Source organism: Muntiacus reevesi, chromosome 18 (assembly GCF_963930625.1).
Source record: "Muntiacus reevesi chromosome 18, mMunRee1.1, whole genome shotgun sequence".
Taxonomy (NCBI): domain Eukaryota; kingdom Metazoa; phylum Chordata; class Mammalia; order Artiodactyla; family Cervidae; genus Muntiacus; species Muntiacus reevesi.
Genome location: NC_089266.1, coordinates 13,831,365 through 13,848,485, shown reverse-complemented (window position 1 = coordinate 13,848,485; position 17,121 = coordinate 13,831,365). Strand labels below are relative to the sequence as shown.

General features: G+C 37.7%; 1 protein-coding gene and 1 non-coding gene across 2 annotated transcripts in view; both read right to left on the bottom strand.

Annotated features, from left to right (window-relative positions):
• Window positions 1-17,121, bottom strand: part of SMURF2 (SMAD specific E3 ubiquitin protein ligase 2) — a 109,282-nt gene that overhangs the window by 75,022 nt on the left and 17,139 nt on the right. The window lies entirely within an intron of this gene.
• On the bottom strand, window positions 1,603-1,728 carry LOC136150467 (U6atac minor spliceosomal RNA). Its single transcript, XR_010659886.1, has one exon. It is a non-coding gene; the product is annotated as a U6atac minor spliceosomal RNA (small nuclear RNA).

Below are 17,121 nucleotides of genomic sequence, written 5' to 3'. Positions count from 1 at the left end.
TCAGCTCTTATTCTAAAAGTTGAACTTGAAAAACTACAGGAGCTAAACGATATGGGCTGCAGAAGGACTTTTTAATATGAGAGGTACACATGGATACTTAAATTCTCAAAGAAAGAGAAAAGGGCAGGAGGGCAAAGTTCCACAACCCAGAAGGATAATTAACTGGTCTTGACTGAGGAGGAGCCCAAGCTTCTATGATTAATCTTTAAATTTAAAAAAAAAAAAAAAACTTCAACCCATGCCCTCCAAAAAAAAAACCACCAGAGAAATGTGATAAGGCCCTACATTCTACTTCTGAATTCATCTCTCATTTTAACACTATGTTTATTGGATGTAAACAAGTATTAACACAATAGTAATATTCACTGAGTGCTTACTCTTTTACTATGCTAAGCACTTTATATGGATTAATTCACTAAATTTTCTGGATTAATAATACTATTCTCATTCTACAGAATAAAATTAAGGTTTAGAGAAGATCACCAGTGAAGTTGTACTTTATTAATATAGGCCTCTCATCTATTAACCACCCTAAGCCTGTGTTTAAAAAGGGGGGACAGGCAACACTTTCAATTTCCCTAAGTTTTGACTTGATTAAGTTTTGGCACATTAATCACAAATTTCCTCATTAGATCAGATGTCTGAAGGTAGAATGGCCAAAGTACCCTGTGTAACCCACACCACATGGTTAATAGTTCACCATGCCCCCACACTCTTCTAACATCAACCCTCCCGGGGAACATCTGCCAAATAAATGAAACGAGTCTCCAATCGACTTACACTCAGTCAGCTGTTGAAAAGAGATATGTGCAGGAAAAAACCAAACTTCTCTTAATTCAAAACACAGCCTATTTGACCCAAAATCTGGTTCTAAAGGAAGTTACAAGTACTTCTGTCTTCCTTTTTTTTTTTTAAGCTGAAGGGAAAAGTGAGACAAAAAGGAACTGCTTAGGAGAAAAACAAAAACAAACAAACAAAAAAGCCCTGTTCAAATACCTCCAGAGCACTCTGTCAAGAGATTTGAACAATTCAGGAAGACAGTGTAACACAACACAGACAGGAAAGTAAAATACATCTTGTTCAGATTCAAGCTCCCCCATACTTGCTAGCTTTGAACGCTTGGACAATTAATTCACCTCTCTGAGATCAGTGTTTTCTGATGATAATATGATGACAGTATTTGTACCCACCTACTTCACAGAATTACTTTGAAAATTAAATGAGATGATTCAGGTAAAGAATTTCTTAATTCTTGTACATATTAGGAGCTCCCACCCTGCCAAATAATCATAAAGTTTTATAAAGTAGAAACAGTAAGAACACATCACAATTATGTGTAATCAATGAAATAAAATTAAATCTCTTGTTCTTTTTTTTTTTTGCCCAAAATATCCAGGTTTTAATTTTAAAAAATCCTTCGTCATACAAAACATCAGGAACATTTCAAACTAAACAAGAAAAAAAAATCAGAAGACATTAACACCAAGATGACACTGATGTTAGAATTCTCTGACAAGGATTTAAAGCAGCCATCATAAAAACACTTCACTGGCCAAATATGAAAAACTTAAATTTTTTTTTTTTAAGTTGGCAAAAAACTTTAAAAAACAGTGGTTAGATGCCACGAAGTAGGTGGCAATGCCTTAACCGTATGCGTGCTGTCAGGCCCGAGAGCCTCTTCCATCCTTGTCAAGGGGAGTGGTAACTTTCTCTCCTTTTATACAACACAAAACTTAAATTTTAAATACAGCAGAGTGTACAAGTCCATCCCAGACTCCCTAACCCTTCCCCCTCTGCAACCATAAGTTCATCTGCCAAATAAATGAATCTGTTTTGTAAAATCCTTTGTATATCATTTTTTTAGAGTCCACCTAAAAGGGATTGATGTGACTTAGCAGCAAAAAGGATGGTGTATGATATTCCTCCCTCTCTATCTGTCTTACTTCACAAATCTGTTAATTTATTAATTTAATGAAACTCCAATAAAAATACTAACAATCAACTTCTAGAAAAATTGGTACCCCAGGATAGGTGAAAATATCACGAGAGAATATCAAGGAGAAGAAAAGCTATGGAGGAAAGGAGAAGCCTAGATCTACCAGATACTGAAACAAACTACAAAAACTCTACATTTAAAACCACTAACACATAAACAGACATGAGTTTTGGTGCATTAATAGACAGACTGATGGTAAAGAACAGAAAATGCAAAAACAGACCCAATTACTTCACTATTTTACCCATATATAATTGATATATATCCCTTTACAGAACATATACCAATGAAACATTTGTTTTACATTATTTTTTACCACTGCAGTTATCAACTGATCTCCATAAGAGGAGAGACTGCCTCATTCATCTTTCCATCCATTCATATTGGCACAACACCAAATTCAGAGCCTTGACTGTGAATAGAATTAATAGCAGTAGAATGAATTAATGAATATCCATCCACAGGCAATGAGGATAATGTGTCTCAATATCAAAAGATAACTGCAAATTCACCAATTCCTGGTAAATATCATGTAAAATCTTTTCTGTCAAGGAAGTATAACTAATTTTCAAAGTGAACTCTAAAGTAACTCTCAGATTATCTGTAGCTAGGTCTTTCTTTATTTTAAACATATTTATTTATTTATTTATTTATTTGGCTGTGCTGGGCCTTAGGGGCTTCCCCGGTGGCTCATCGGTAAAGAATCTGCCTGCAATGCCAGAGACATAGATTCCACCCCTGGTCAGGAAGATCCCTTGGAGAAGGGCATGGCAACCCACTCCAGTATTTCTGTCTGGAGAATCCCAAGGACAGAAGAGCCTAGTAAGCTAGAGTCCATGGGCTGCAAAGAGTAGGAAATGACTGACACAACTGAGCATGCATGCTGGATCTTAGTTGTGGAACATGGAATCTAGTTCCCTGACCAGGGATGGAACCCAGGCCCCCTGCACCAGAGTACAGAGTCAGCCACTGCGGGGAGAAAGGGGAGAGTGAGTGAGTGAATGTGGTGTGTGTGTGTGTGCGTGCGTGCGTGCGCAGAGTCAGCCACTGCGGGGAGAAAGGGGAGAGTGAGTGAGTGAATGTGGTGTGTGAATGTGGTGTGTGAATGTGGTGTGTGTGTGTGTGTGTGTGTGTGTACACAGAGTCAGCCACTGCGGGGAGAAAGGGGAGAGTGAGTGAGTGAATGTGGTGTGTGAATGTGGTGTGTGTGTGTGTGTGTGTGTGTGTGTGTGTGTGTTTCCAGTCATGTCCAACTCTGCAACCCCATGGACTGTAGCCCACCAGACTCCTCTGTCCATGGAATTTTCCAGGTTAAGAATACTGGAGTGGGTTGCCATTTCCTTCTCCAGAAGATCTTCCCGATGAAGGGATCAAACCAGTATCTCTTGCATCTCCTGGATTTGCAGCTTGGTCTGTTTAACACCAAAAATGGCCATCCTTCTAGATAGTCTTGGGAAAAATCTAAATGGTCAAAATGAATTTGTTTCTTTTTTAGTTTTAATTATTTCATATTTTGAGAAGGGTTAAACATGACTAGAATTAGTTATTAACCATTTATTTAAGGACAGAATTTCCCCCAGCATACCTTCACAAAAAAATGGTCAAAACTGTTGAAGAGACACAAGTTATGTTTGTGTATGTGTAGAACCTCTGTTCAAGTGCATAATGATATGCACATTAAAACAGAAAAGATGTACATGAGAAACACTGTAAACTAACTATACTTCAATAAAAAACAAATTTTTTAAAACAAGAGCCTTCAATCCAAAATGCTCTGAGACTTCACTTTCTTTTTTGTGTTTTATCACAGAAATAGGTTTTCTAGGCTTTCTTTTCTAAGAAAAATGCATCCATTATAAATGGAATCAACTCTGTGGGAAAACTTTAAAAAAAAAAAAAAAGCTATACAGATAGAAATTACTGCCCTCTAAAACCTGGATCATTTCAATATCATTAAAAAATAATCCAAATATTTAAAATACTGTCCCTATAATTTAAAATTAGGAACAAAAGGAGGTCTGTATGCAATTTTATACTTAGAAGGATGATTTTTAAAGTCCATGCCTGGGTTCAGTCTCTGGTAGGGGATCTAAGATCCCAAAGTCACTATCAATCAGTGTGACAATCAATCAATCAGTCTATGACATAGTAACAGCAAGAAAATGAAACAAAATTACAATCAGTGAAGATTCATCAAAATTTTCTTAAAAAGTTAAAACCTAGTATAATAATTCATTATGTCAGTTCCATAATGCTAGGTTTGATCTTTATGTAGTATTAAATTTGAATCTCATCACAACAATTTTACTATTTAAAAACTTCTGTATGGCAAAGGTTACCACAAAACAAAATCAAAAGAGAAACGACAAAAAAAAATATAGAACAGAGAACTAATATCCAGAACATATAAAGAACTACAAACCAAGTAGAAAAATTTCAAACAGAACAGAAAAAACAAACATTATGGTAGTATTTTTAACCCACTGCATTGGCAAAAATCTTAAAAGATCTGTTAAAACTCAGAATTTTCAGGGTATAAAGAAACATACTTTTTTTTTTTTTTTTAACTATTCATGGCTATGAATGTAAATTAATTCCTCCTTTCTGGAAAGCAATTTTGCAGTATCTGACAACAGTCAAAATCCAATTATCCTAACTCAGCAATTCCAGGAATATATTCTGTTGAAATACTAAAACATGAACCAAAAGATGAACACACAAGGGAATGCGCCAATGGTCTAGGGGTTAGGACTCCAGGTTTTCACTGCCAAGAGCCCAGGTTCCATCACTGGTTGGGAAACTAAGATACCACAAGCTGCCTGATATGCCCCCTGCAAAAAAATGCACACACAAAAATGTTCACTGGGTAACTATTTGTAACAGTTAAAAATAAACAACCTAAATATTCAGCAATATAAAATAAGCACCCTCTACTTTTAATTACTGCCTAGTATTTTAGATTATCTATTCTATCTAAAGTAAAAGTGTTAGTTGCTCAGTCATGCCCAACTCTTTGCAATCCCATGGACTGTAGCCCACCAGGCTCCTCTGTCCATGGAATTCTCCCGGCCAGAATACTGGAGTGGGTAGCTGTTCCCTTCTACAGACGATCTTCCTGATCCAGGGATTGAACCCAGGTCTCCTGCACTACAGGCAGGTTCTTAACCATCTGAGCCACCAGGGAAGCTATTTTATCTATTCTATGGTTAAAAAAGAATACCTTCAAGACAAATTAAGTGAAAAAAGCAAGTCATTGGACACTTGGTAGAGTATGATTCTATTTCCATGTTTTAATAAGAAAAATATATTATGTGAGTGTGTATAAGCCAAATGCACAGAGCAAATCTAGAAAAGTTATACATACACTGAACTATATGAACAGTAGTTATTTCTGGGAAGACAGTAAGATTAGCTACTACTAGGAGGAACCTACACTTCTTACTCCATATATTTCTATATTGTTTGAAATTTTACAATAAGCATGTAGACTTGTGTAACTGAAAAACAATGATAATTAAATCATTTAACATATACTACTTTCCGTATTTTTAAATAATTTATACTTCACAAATTTGCATTATAAAGTAGAGAACATAGTTTCAGTTTTTAAAAATAAAACAGCCAAGAGTTAATCTAAATTATTATATTTAAGTAATAAATACTTTCTCATTCTGCTGTCTTGTTTAAAAGCCTCTGAATTGAACACAAGCTGCCAACTTCTACTTCAAAAGCAGACAATATCTGCAATTTGCTTCAACTTAACATTTGTTATAAAACCAGACAGGCACAAAATCTAAGTATATTTTTGCCACAGGTCCTTAGCGTGTTTGTTTTTATATTACATATGTATCTAATGTTCAAAAACTCCAAGGTGATTAGCATAATACTGCAAAATGGAAGCTACTGATTTTTCTGTGATTTTAAGAAAAATATTACTAGGCAAAACAAAGCCTCAAGAATATACAATATTATTAAACTCAATTGCCGTTAGTATATAAACATAATTCTCAAACACATACACACAATCCCCTCAAAAAATACATATTAACTGTGTATGTGTATCTGTGTGTGTGCATGCGCGCTTAGTTGTGTCCGACTCTTTTGTGACCCCATGGACTACAGCCCTCCAGGCTCCTCTGTCCATGGGATTTTCCAAGTAAGAGTACTAGAGTGGCTTGCCACTTCCTACTCCAATATTAACTATACTAGCTGGCAACTATAAAGGAAACATTATAACAAGCTATAAACACAGAGCTGTCATAAAACTATCCCTCAAACTGAAATTTCAAACACAGAAAAAAGTACTCATAAAAGTATTTCAAATAGATAACCTTTATAGATTATCTGAACAGAGAAAAATACTCATTATAGAAAGGGGTATCATACTGCTTTTGTAGCCCCAAAAGGGAAGGGCTATTTGAACTTCTGTTTCCTTACAATATAACCTAACCTACAGCTATGAAATTCCATATGTGTGCTTCTATTTCATACAGAAGTATACATTTTTAGGGTTCTGAGAAACATGTTAAAACTTTTCCAGTTACTAAAAAAGATTTAAGTCCAAAAATCAATTGTCACACTAGACTAAAGCATCTCAGTACTATTTTTAAAAATGAAAAGCATTATGGAAGAATTCTTAAGTACAGATTAGACATCTTTCCTGCCCTGAAGAATTTCATAGTCTAGTTGGGAAGCCGGGACTGAGAAACATAAAACAACTACTATCAAATTGATGCTGAACAATTAGTTCAAAACTACCAAAACATTTTTAGTCAGCACAAAAGACAGTCCCAAAATAGAGTTCAATTAACAGAATAAGTATTTGTCAAGCACACATGTATATGAAGGCACTGTGTTAGTCACTCAGTCGTGTCCAACTCTTTGCGACCCCCACGGACTATATAGCCTGCCAGGGATTTCCCAGGCAAGAATACTGGAGTGGGTTGCCATTTCTTTCTCCAATGAAGGCACCATGTGTAGAAAATAAACACCGTAACTATGTTATATCATCCAGCAAGGCAGTTAAGACAAACGGGCACAATAGAACGTGTTAAGTGCCTTAAGTACAAAGAGTTCTGAGATTCCAGAGGAAAGAACTCAAACTAGCTTCTAATTTGAAGAAGTTCTACAAGGGAGGTATAACTTTAACTGAACTCTAGGCTGGGTATGGTTTTTAACCAATAGAGATGACACTAGAGAACGGATAACCCAGGAGGAAGAAACAAAGATGAAATTTTAAAATGAAAGGGGCAAGCTATATGAGAGGATAAAAAAGAACATCTTTTTTAGATGTTTTAAAGAAGTTCTCCAGAACCAAGGGAAAAGATTAAGACTTAAAAGGCAGACTGGATTAACTATTGGAATGGCTTGAATGACAAGCTAAGAAGTCTGGATCTTATCCTGTCAACAAAAAGGAGATACTAAAGGTTTCTGAGCAGGAGAAAGACCTGGTCAAAGTGAAGCTCTAGGTAAGATTAACCTGATAGTGATATCCAGAATTAGCTGCAGGACAAAGGTCTCAAAGCAGAAACCATTTGTTAACTACAGCAACCATCTCAGTCTGACGTAATAAGGCCTGCATTATGGTAGTGGAATGAGTAAGAATGGGAAAGGAAGGATAGGTTGAGAGATTTCAAAGAAAAAGTAGGGATTCAGAATGAGGGCTGGGAGAAACAGGGAATTAACTATACAGGAAGTTTCCTAAATACAAATAAGTTCTGTTCTGAGAATGCATTTATAAGTCCAATTTATTCTTATGTCTAAAGTTAGCCTGTTCTTAAGTCTAAAGTACCCAGCTAACACAACTAGCTATATAGTATATAGGTTTATAATACTTTTCACACAAATGATACATAAAAACATAAAACATTTTTAATCTTAGAGTATAATACCTTGAAAACTATAGTGGAGTGCAACAGTAGGCATACAGGGACTGACATCGAGTGAACAGGCAAGGAGAGTTACGGACTGGAGGAGGGAAAGGAAAGGGGAGAGAGCAGAGCTGAAGGACCGTCAGCCACAGGGGACGGAGAAGAAGCTGCAATTTCACTCACACCTGACACTGAGGGAATGCACGTTTGCATCTTTGAAAGTTCACAACTTGAAGATTTGCATGAGGGAACTTACTGTAAATCTAAAATTCCTTATCTAAAAATGTTTACTACCTATGTAGTAAACATTACAATTGTTTATCCAACTACCTATCGGATAAAATCCAGACTCCTTAGCTTGTCATTTAAGTCACTGTACAATCGCACCTCAGGTGTTCCTTTCTTCCCCTCCCTAAACACTGTACTGGCGTCGCTGGTGGCTCAGCAGTAAAGATCCACCTGCCAATCCAGGAGACACAGGTTCAATCCCTGGATCAGGAAGATCCCCTGGGGAAGGACAAGGCAACCCACTCCAGTATTCCTGTACAATAAACCCCGTGGATACAGAGGAGCCTGGCAGGCTACCGCCCATGGGGTCACAGAGAGTCGGACACAACTGGGCAGACACACAGGGAGATTCCTTAAAAAACTGGAAACAAGAGTTACCATCTATCCCAGCAATCCCACTCTGGCATACATCCAGAAAGGAAAAGAAACTAATTCAGAAAGAAACATGTTCAGGGCAGCACTATTTACAACAACCGAAAGACAGAAGCACCGAAACGCCCACTGAGAGCGGACTGGACGAACACGACGTGGCGCACACAGCGTGACACTGCTCGGCTGTAGAGAAGAATGAAAGACCCATTTGCAGCTACATGGATGAACTTTTGATGATCATACTAAGCGAAGTAAATCAGAGAAAGACAAACATCATACATCAAGTATGTGTGGAATCGTAAATGATTCAAATGAACTTATTTACAGAACAGAGACAGGGAATTCCCTGGCAGTCCAGATTCGCTGCTTTCACTGCCCGGCCTGCGTCTGATCCCTTCTTGGGGAACTAAGATTCCCACAAGCCACATAACACAGCCAGAAACAAAACAGAAACAGACTCACAGACACAGAAAACAAACTCATGGTTAACGAAGAGAAAGGGGAGAAAAGGATAAATGAGGAGCTTGGAATTAACAGATACACACTACTACACATAAAACAGGTAAGCGACAAGGACCTGTTGCGTAGCAAAAGCAGCTATAGTCAGTATCTTATAATAACCTAGAATGGAAAGAATCTGGAAAAGTGTGTGTGTGTATGTACATAATAAAGAAAACTGAATCACTCTGCTCTACACCTGAAACTAACACAGCACTGTAAATCAACTATAGTTCAATTTTTTAAAAAAGAAACTGTTTAGGGAGTAGATGGAAATTAATCATTTCCCTGTACAGTCTTTTCTACAATTTGCCATACATATACATTTAGCTTACTCAGTGTTTTCAACTTCTAAAAGTCATGCATAAGAGATAAAAAAACTGAGTAACAACCTGCTTCTTCAAGACACCTCAAAATCAATCACAGTATCAGACCAAATCTTAAGCCTTTTCCCCCCCTCCAAATTTCAGCCTCACAGCAGAGCTTACGGGGTCTCTGTTGAGTGAGCAGGGACGGGACCCAGCCACTGCGGGGAGAGCACCAGCACCACCAGACCACCAAGGAACTCCCACGTCCTAAGTCTTGCTTCTTCAAGGTTCAAGCCAAAGAACTACCCCAAGGCAACGCTCATCTTTCTCCTCCTTACTGGGTAGCAAAGTTTGAAACCTTTAAATAGAGAAAAAGGGCAAAGAAAGTCCTTGACTGCATATCAGTATAATTTTTTTTAATAATTTTTTTTTTAATCTTGGAAAAAGAAAGTAACATTCCCACTAAAACACATTTCTGGGCCACATACTGTTAAAAAAAGAAAATGTTTCAATATAATTCCAAAATGTAAGGTAATGTGAGTAATGATTTATTTTTCTAAACAGTGATTTTCTAAATTTCTAAAATGTTTCTGTATTATTTTATAATCAGTTTTTCTTAAACAATGTTACAAACTAACAATAATCTCAACCTTAACAATACATCCTAATGGACTTAAACTGAGGACTGATTATTTAATAAATAAGCTTAGATTTCTCCTTATATGCTTGATGCAAATTATACAAAGTAAGTCCCTGCCCCCAAGGAGGTTTCAGCCTAGTAAGAGACAAAATATAGCCTAAAACTCAGTAGCTGCTCAAGAGAGAAGTCACAGAAAGATACACTAGTCCTTAAGTTTTATTTCCAAAATCAACTAAAAGCTTAGGAATGTGTTAGTTGCTCAGCTAAGTCCAACTATTTGTAACCCCACAGACTATATAGGCTACCACTTCAGTATTCTTGCTGGGGTCGAAGAGAGTCTGAGGCGACTGAGTAACTAACACATACTTAGGAATGTGTGTTCTACCCTACACTTATTTGAGGCTTCAATGCTAAAATGCATTCAAACTGAAATTCAAACTACAAGAATACAAGACTCCGAAACAATCATTAAGATATTACTAACCAGGACAGAAAAGGAGATTTACATTCTAGAAAAAATTCAACACAGTAAATTAAACAACCCAAGTTGTCTCCCTAAACATTCATTCAACAACTGCCCCACCTCAAAAAAAATATAAAATGTGAGATGCGCCCTTTAATCTTTTAAAAATGTTCCTAGAATTTTTATTTTTCTGTTTTTCCCTTCACAAACAGATAAGTACAAAAGTGCAACATTTTATTCTTCATAATGATGAGGACTATTTGAAATGTCTCATATTAAGTTAGTCACTTTTTTTTTATTGCCATATAGTTGCTGTACTCAGATGCTCAGTCATGTCCAACTCTTTGCACTGCATCCCGGCAGGCTCCAATATCCACGGGATTTCCCAGACAAGAATACTGGAGTAGGGTGCGATTTCCTCTTCCAGGGGCTCTTCCTGACCCAGGGATTGAACCCAAGTCTCCTGCATCTCCTGCATTGCAGGCGTATTCTTTACCAGCAGGGAAGCATTATGTAAGTTACAGGTTTACAGTTCAGTGATTCACAATTTTTAAAGGTTAAACTCCACTTATAGCTATTATAAAATATGGGCTACACTCCCCATGTTATACAAAATATCCCTGTAGCCTATTTTATACCTAAACAAACTTCTTAAAGGTCTACATATCCCAGGTTAAAGGTAATTTTAGAGCTTGGTTCTCAGCCAGCTCTGAAACTTGGGTGTTTTCTATCAGCAAGTATTTTAGCAATAAAGCCGTAAGGTAATTGACAAAAGCAAAGAAAAAAGAATCTGACAAATAAAAGTGATCAATGGGACTAACAAAAGACTATCAAGCTCAAAATTCTTTAAACATGCCATGTCTCTTACCTGCAAAATTGTCAAACACTAAAAAAACTGATGTCTGTCTGTCATTGGCAACTTTTTTTTTTTTTTACAAGTTTGGCTTTTGTTTATAAACAAAAGTCCCAACACAGACCCTCTTCCAAGAAAAAATACACAAATGCTGGATAGCTTCCAGAGTCTTCTTCCCTGGACTTTAGGTTTACTGACTTCCCTTTCTCTCTCTGCCTTTCCCTTTGTGTGTAAGGGCATATACAACCACCCAAGTATCACTCTTTTATAGTATGTTCCCTCATTTTGATGGACATATCCTTCAGTAGCTTCCTAAAAAAGGTTAAGTAGAAAAAATTGGCGGGGGTGGGGGGGGTGGGGGGGACCTGGCACGCCTCAACATGCAGTTTTATTCTGCCTTCATACTTGATGAGCAAATGGTTCTAGGCTAGAAGTCCTCTTTCCTCAGAATTCCAAAGGCACTACTCAACTGTCTTCTCGGTTCTGACACTGCCGTTGAGAGTCAGTGCCACCTCTAATTTTCCACGTTCAAGTGACAGTTTAAGGAGTGGTGAGGCCCGTCTCCCCCACCAAGCAACCGGTACCTTTCACTGGAAGGTGTCTAGCAGGGAGACTAAGCTGCTTCATTAGACACTGAACACCAGCATTTATCAGGGCTTTCTCAGGAGCTGTCCAATATTTTCCAGAGAAGACTTCTTCATAACGGGGAACAGATTTAACTGGGTGCTAGTGTTCGTGGAGCTGAGCAGTACAGGGGGCTGGGGAAAAGTGTTGCCGGTCCCCTCATTTTCAGGGGAGCATTTCTCCCCTCCCTATCTTCCACACTACCAGGTATCCCTGGCGCTTGGAGTCAATCTGGTTAACTTTCTCCATAAAATGTCTTTAACTTTCTCTGAGGATTGAGGAAGAACAGTCACCAGGTTGCCTGGAATAATGTACAGAAATATAGAACCTTTGACAGATTTTAAATCATTTCTCGTTTGCAGCCTCACATCTCATCTGCACCCCCCCAAAGAAACCTGGTGACTCCAATCCCTGAGTCTTTTCATGAGATCTCAGATATAAGGTAGCTGGAATATAGCAATGACTTGGCACGTCCTCTCCGGCTACTTTATATTCTACATTCTCAGCTAAAGCACCTGCTCCAACCCTCTTCCATCTCCCCTAGATTTTCTGATATCACTTATTTGCCATCTCCTCTTCTGGTTTTTTTGGCTCTTATAGGTGTATATGCTATTTTTACCCATTTACTATCATTGAATGGGGTTTGGGGAACAGAAATAAATGTTTGTTCAATCCCCCATGCTTAAAAAGACAGCACAGTACTTGAATCACTTTTATTTGATGCTAATATACATCCCAGGATCATCCAGGTTTTGTGGTGCCTGGAGTTCATACAGTTTGGGGGCCCCATTTTAGAGTAAGAATACAAAATTATGTATTAAAGTATTCAATTTTGAATGAGAAATCATAAATTTGAACAAGCTGATAAATATAAAACATTACAAAAGCCAGAAAAGAATACTTTTGCTACCTGACAACCCTATAAAATCTTTTTTTCCTAGTTTTTTGGCTGCATACTCACTGAGTACCTCTTCCCCTGTGACAGGGGACTTTCTACAATTTGTTTTGAGATAGCTGTCACATAATATAAAATTCACCATTTTAAACTGCGAGATGTTCCCAATGCTGTACAACCACCGCCGCGATCCAACTCCAGAGGGAAGCCCCAAACCAGGGAAGCCACTCCCAATTCTCCCCTCCCCCGTCGCCAGGCAACCACCCATCCACTTCCTGTCTTCACAGATTCTCCAACTAGAGTCATGCAATGTGTGACCCTTTCACTCAGCACATCACCTCTGAGGTTTATCCGTGGTGGCACATGCATCAGAGCTTCATTCCCTTTTAGAGCTGAATAATATTCCATTATATAGATATACCACATTTGATCTATTCATCAGCTAATGAACATTTGGTTTATTCCCACCCAACTACTTTGCCTATTATGAATAATGTTACAATGAACATTTGTGTACAAGTTTTTGTGTGAACACATGCTTTCAATTTTCTTAGTTATACAGCTAGGAATGGAACTGTTGAGTCACATGGTAATTCCATGTTCAATTTTTTGAGGAACTGCCAAAATTTTGCCACAGTGGCTGAACCATTTTACATTCCCACCAACAATGTATGAAAATCCCTGCCAACGCTTGTCCTCTTCCCACTTTTTATTACAGTCCTCCTAATGGGTGTGAAATGGTATCTCACTGTGATTTCCATCTCCTCTAGTGACTCATAGGATTGAGCAACTCTCCACAGGCTTGCTGTTCACTGGTCTATCTTCTTGGATAAATGTCTATTCACGTCCTTTTCCCATTTTGTGTTTGTGTTTTTTATTGAAGTATAGCTGACTTGCATTGTTGTACCAACCTCTGCTGTACGGCAAACTGACTCAATGTTACACATATATTTTTTTAATATTCTTTTCCATTATGGTTTATCCAGAAAGACGGGATATAGTTCCCTGTGCTATACAGTAGGACCTTGCTGTTCATCCACTCTAAATGTTAAAAGTTTGCACCTACCAACCCTAAACTCACAGTCCACCCCTATCCCTCCCCACCCTGCCTTGGCAACCACAAGTCTGATCTCCAACCACAGATGTATGTTTATTTATAGACTCTCAATTCTATCCATGGACCTATTATGTCAATCCTTACGCCAATACCACACTCTCCCATGAGTTTTATAATGTCATTTTCTATAGAGATAACAGAAAAATAATTCAATCCTGTCTCTAGCATAGCTGAGCACTTTTTTTTGCTGTTATAAAACTTAGAAACTGAGTTTCTTTTAGCACAGGGCCATTATTGGTAATGTTATGTAAACTTTTAGGACTGTGGCCAAACTTGAGAAAACTATTAACTATTCTTTTTCATATGAAGCTTTACGATTCAGAAGAATTTTTCACAAACTGGCCTTTTGGCATCAAACCCTATTTTTCCTCCACTAACTACATATTTCAGGTGCCAGATGCCATGGGATATACTCAGGTCACTACACCACCTCTAGGACTGCACATTTATGTCACAATGCCAAATGAGTTAACACAACGTGTAGTACTCCTAGACACTAACCTTGTACTAGTTTGGCTAGCAATACCTTGACTATACATGTAGAGACTGAGAGATTACCCATAAACATATCCCGCTAAAACCCAACTAAATGTATCCCCAGGTCAATCTCCCCAAAGCCAGATGCCCAAACTGCCTACAGCCATTCCAATGCCACTAACATAAGGAGAAAGAAGCATGCTAGAAGGCAAATCAGTGTAAAGAGAGACTGCAATCTTAATTGCTTGTGGTTAAGATATCTTCGCAACTTCATATGTGACAATGTACAGGAAATACTGTTTCTTGATCTGGGCACTGCTTATATAGGAGTGTTAGGCTTGTGAAAAGTCTTAAGTTGCAAACTTAAAATTTTTGGCACTTTTTCTATATATATACTAATAAAACAATTTTTTAAAGTGATCATGTGAACTCACTGCCAGCATCTCTCCCAGGCCCTCGGATAGAATCCTGAAAGTTAAGCATCACTGGTTTCACAGTAAGTGAAAGTCACTCAATTGTGTCCGACTCTTTGTGATCCCATGGACTATATACAGTCCATGGAATTCTCCAGGCCAGAACACTGAAGTGGGCAGCCTTTCCATTCTCCAGGGGATCGTAAACTCACCTCTAAATATAGCAAACTAGACATCACAAGATGTTGTTTCTAGTATGACCCTGGAGACTTTGGTACTGCCAACTAGCCATAGACTTAGAGAAGACACACATGACTTCCCTGAGCGAGTTATTCACATAAAATGGGAACGAGGTTAGACTATAAACTCGAAAACATCTTTCGGGTAGTAGGTCTTCCAAGAAATACAGAGTAACTCCTAAGTGTTTAGTATTATTCTAGCTGAATGAAACACACACAGTCTCTCCCCTGCAGAAGCTTCCAACCCAGTACTGATAAAACCGAAGGAAATCTAAATAAATTATCGATTTTAGTTACAAATAATGTCTCATTATTGATTAACTGTGACAAATGTAACATACTAACTTAAGATTACTTAGTAATAAAAGAAACTGGATAGGGAATATATAGAAAGTGAAAAATCTTGACAATTTTTTCTGTAAATCTAAAACTAATCTAAAATTTAAAAAAAATAAAACTAAAATTTAACATTTTTACAAAGACAATAAATATTTAAATATGAATAAATACAAAAAAGAAGTAAATATGAAAATAAATTACAGCAAGTGCTCTGAAGTTAACAGGATACTGTGATAGAGAATAATGAAGGTAGAAATTACTTTAGACAGTATTTAGGATCTCTCTGAAATGATAAACTGACAGAAAAAAATCATAAGTAACTAGAGAAAGATTACTAAAAAAAAAGGCGGGGTTTGCTTCAGGTGGGAAAGAGATTGGTCTTTTCAAGAAATCAAAACACAAAGTCACTGAAGCATAATGAGCCAAGGAGAGACAGGGCCAGATTATACAGGATCTTGTGCAAAATAACGTCTATTTCATTCAATGCATAATGGAAAACCACTGGAATGTTTAAGCAGGAGAGTAAAATAATTCAATTTACATTTTTTTAAATAAAACTGCTCCATGAAGAATTGATTATAAAAGGTTTAAAGAAAAACAATGCAGACCTGATGAGGGAGCACTAAAACTCTTTGATTATTAGTCCTGAATTACAATATTTTTTCCAACATAAAACTCATTCCAGAGAATTAAATAATTTAATTCACATATTTTCATAAATTTATTTTATTCAAGTAGTGTCTGCCTTCTTTCTTCTCACCAGTCTGCTTCTGTTTCCATTGAGTATCTGCATCCTTTATAGAAATTTTACCTTTGGATATTAATAACAAATTACCATTGCAAATTATCATTAGCTCTTTTAGAAATTGTTGAAAATTTCTATGCCATTTGTTAAGCTCTCTGTAATAAAATTCCTGGAAACTTCAAAGGCAGAACATAACTCAATTATAAATGCTGGAAAATAGTATCAGATCTAGTCAAGGCTATGGTTTTTCCAGCAGACATGTATGGATGTGAGAGTTGGACTGTGAAGAAAGCTGAGCGCCGAAAAATTGATGCTTTTCAAGCTGTGGTGTTGGAGAAGACTCTTGAGAGTCCCTTGGAGTGCAAGGAGATCCACCAGTCCATTCTGAAGATCAGTCCTGGGTGTTCACTGGAAGGACTGATGCTGAAGCTGAAACTCCAATACTTTGGCCACCTCATGAGAAGAGGTGACTCATTGGAAAAGAAGACCCTGATGCTGGGAGGGGTTGGGGGCAGGAGGAGAAGGGGACGACAGAGGATGAGATGGCTGGATGGCATCACCGACTCGATAGACATGAGTTTGCGTAAACTCCGGGAGTTGGTGATGGACAGGGAGGCCTGGCATGCTGCGATTCATGGGGTCACAAAGAGTCGGACACGACTGAGCGACTGAACTGAACTGAGGATACCAAACAGCATGGAGTCCAATCCAAAAACCAAAAGTAGCAGCAGCAGAGGTTGCCACCACTGTCACCTATAATAACTTTTTAAATGACTGTAAATTCTTTTCTTCTACTTTTTTCATCAAGAGATACAGACAATGCTCTTTCCCCTTGAATCTAGAAGAGCTTGTAAGTAACTTGCTTGTAACCAATAAAATGCAACAAGGACTTTCTAAGGCTGAATCAGAAAAGAAGATGGGAGCTTTCCGCCTTCTTTCCTGACAATTCCTCCTGGTACCCTGAGCCAGTCATGTTAGCAGTTA